Here is a 3,676-nt window from a genome sequence, read left to right as displayed (position 1 = left end):
GTTATTGATATCAGAGAGGAATGTAGAGGGAGAGAGATATAAACATCAATGAGGAGAGAATCATTGATCGGCTGTCTCCTGCATGTCCCCTACTGGGGATCAATCCCGGAACCCAGGCATGTGCCCTTGACTGGAATCAAACCTAGGACCCTTCAGTCCACAGGCTGAAGCTCTAGCCACTGAGCCAAACCAGCTAGGGCTCAACCAGCTTTCTAAGTGCTATTCCAGGTTGCAAGATTCTCATTTTTTTCAATCATGAAATGTTCACAAGAGGCTCACTATAAATTTTATACATTTTTAAAGCATAAATATCATACAGTATCTCTCTTCATATGATAGTCATTCAATAGTCAAATGTCATTTCAGATGATAATTTGCTGGATCATTTGGATTCTAAACCTTAGTTTTTTATGTATGGGTTGTTTTTTAATATATTTTGGATATCAACCCCTTTCCTATTGATGTTTTTGTAAATTTGTTTTTAATGAAAGACTTGGTTGTCCATAGTTTATAATGAATAGTCATGAAAATCAACTTTTAAAATGAAATAGGGCCCTGGTTGGTGTGGCTCTGTTGGTTGGAGCATCGTCTCATACACCAAAAGGTCACAGGTTTGATTCCCAGTCAGGGCACATGCCTGGGTTGTGGGTTCTATCCCTGGTCAGGGCACATACAGGAGGCAACCCATCAGTGTTTTCTCTGATATCAGTGTTTTTCTCTGTCTCTCTCCCTCTCCTTTCCTCTCGCTCTAAAATCAATAAAGGCATATCCTCAGGTGAGGATTAAAAAAGTAAAAATGAAATAGGAATGTGTTTATCAAGAAATTAATATAATCTCTGTGATTGAGAATCAAGGATAATTCAAAATCCTGGATTAAAGGAAACCCGTTGTTTGTTAGAAATACTCAATTTTCTATTTGTGCTCAAGCCTAAATAATGAAAAACTTACTGGGCAAAGACTACTAATATGGCTTTATTATGAATAACTAGAGGCCCGATGCACGAAATTCGTGCAAGGGGCTCGACCCATGGGGCCTTGCAGTCCTGGCTGCCTAGTGGCTCCATGGCCCCTCCCACTGATTGTTCCGGAAGGTTGTTCTGGAAGGTCATTCTGCCGTTCAGTCTAATTAGCATATTAGCTCTTTCTTATATAGAATAATAGACCATATGCCCAAATTCCAAATAACTAAGCCTAATTCCCTCCAATATCTCAGCAAATGGTTTTTATTTTTCAAAACTCAGATCTAGTCATCATTCTCAACCTTTGAAATCCCTTTCTTCACAGAAACTTGTAGAACCTTAAAACACAAACTGACTTATCTTCATGAATTTAGGACCTTTCTGTGAACCTATTTTTCAGTCACCTCAAATTACAGAAATGCCAAATAGTTGACTAATAAAATTCTGAACACTTTTAACATTTTTCATATTATTTATTAGATCTCTGATAATATGTTGTCAAAATAAGTAACAAATAAACCCACACGCATTTCCAAAATATTTCATTTTTATACAATCCAGGCTTTTTTGCTTAAATTAACAAAAAAGGTTTAAAATCTAAGGTTTAATAACCAAAACAATTTTGCAAAGCAAAAACAAAGTTGGAGTGCCCTAACCGGTTTGGCTCAGTGGATAGAGCATCAGCCTGCGGACTCAAGGGTCCCAGGTTCGATTCTGGTCAAGGGCATGTACCTTTGTTGCAGGCACATCCCCAGTAGGGAGTGTGCAGGAGGCAGTTGATCGATGTTTCTCTCTCATTGATGTTTCTAACTCTCTATCACTCTCCATTCCTCTCTGTAAAAAATCAGTAAAATATATTTTAAAAATAATAAAAAAATTAAAAAGAGCACATCAAAGACAGGGAGAAAATATTTACAAGATACATATCTGACAAAAGACTAGTATACAAAATAAATTTTTAAAATTTAAAGCTAAGAAAAGAACAAAAATTCAATAAAAGAAGGGACAAAAATATGAACAGACCCCTTCATGAAGGACATTTTGCATGCAAATAATGACAGGAAAATATCTTCAACATAATTATCCATCGAAGAAATGCAAGTGAAATCCACATTCAATAGAATGGCTACAATTAAATGACTTGTCACTTTTCTGGTTCCCGACTAGAGGGGTAAGCACACACCAGTGTGTTCTTCCTACTGTTGCAAAGAAAGAAAAACTTAGAAAAATGAATAAAGCAACTGATATAGACTCTGAAGGGAGAGGGAAGAAGACAGTGTGTAAGGACTGGGAGACTCAAGAGAACCCAGTGGTGACTTCCTGTAGGGTTTTTTCTTTGTTTGCTTTTGTTTTTTGCTGCATGTTTCGTAGCTTGGGCACTAGAGACCTGTAACCTAGAAACACCAATGGGCACAAAGAAAAACAAAACTTCCAGAAAAGCCCCCTCTCTCTAGAGGACGAGGAAAAAGACAGGACCGAAACATTTTGATCCTTACTGCCCACTCTCGGAAAACCTTATTAAAAAGCACCGCCTCCTTGGTTGGCACCGAGTTTGCAGCTGCAGAGATTGCGGACAGCGCCCTGCCTTCCATCCCTGGCCTGCAATCGCAGGGAGGCCCTAGCTAGCTCCTCAGCCCTGGAGACCGAGTATGGGTTCTGACATTCATCCCTGACAAGTAAGACTGAGGCAGCACCACGTGTACAGCCACGGAGACTGTGGAAAAACACTTATTTTCCATCCCCTTCCTTCAATGACTAGGTAGACCCCAACCGTCTCCCGCTGGCCAGCTGCGGAGACTGTGGGAACAGCCTTGCCTTCCATTCCTGACCTGCAGTAACCAGGGTGTGTCTCTTGCTCTCCACAATGGGCACTGCAGCTGCAGAGACCATCCGCAGAGTTCTGTCTGTCCTCACTACCCTGCGAGAAAAAGGGTGTCCCTCCCAACTAGATAATGGTGTTAGATGGGAGGGGGGGCGGGCGGAGGGGGCAGGGAGGAGGTATAGAGAGAACTGAGCTAGACGAAGGAATATTCTCTATCTGTGCATGAAGTCCTGGGCTAACCTCCGAGCAGCCCAGGAGTAATCAACAAGAAATAAAAAAGGTTTGAACACTGAACGCTTTTGTGGAACTCTGCCCAGGTTTCAGCTGGGCTTCTGAACAGCACACAGTGGAACAGATCAGAACAACATGCTTTGAAAACTACATTTTTGAACCACTGCCCATAAAATCGGGCCAAGAAGTACATTTAAACACAAAAGATTGACTGCTAAAATGGAAGATTTAAACAGGAACCAGAATCTCAATCTACAATTTCACATCATGTTGAAAAGCTAAGAAATGTCAACTCAGACGAGAAAAGTCAACCATGAAACAAACAGCAACAATGCTAGGACGCAGATGTGGGGATTATCTGACAAGGTTTTAAAGTCGCTGCCATAAAAATGCCGCAATAAGCAATGTGAACAATCTTGAAACAAATAAGAAAACTGAAATTATCAGCAAAGGAATAGAACATATAAGGAAGATTAAGTGAAACTCCATAAAAGTGAGACTGATATAACGGAAATAAAAATTCACTGTATGGGCTCACTAGCTGAAGGGAAAAAATAGAAAAGAATTAGTGAACTCAAGGAAAGATCAGTAGAAATTATCCAATCTGAATGACAGGGAGAAAAGAGCCTTAGGGACCTGTGGAACAAAAACAAACGGTCTAATA

This window comes from Myotis davidii, unplaced genomic scaffold (genome assembly GCF_000327345.1).
Source record: "Myotis davidii unplaced genomic scaffold, ASM32734v1 scaffold1857, whole genome shotgun sequence".
Classification (NCBI taxonomy): domain Eukaryota; kingdom Metazoa; phylum Chordata; class Mammalia; order Chiroptera; family Vespertilionidae; genus Myotis; species Myotis davidii.
Note: the sequence above shows the minus strand (reverse complement) of the source record.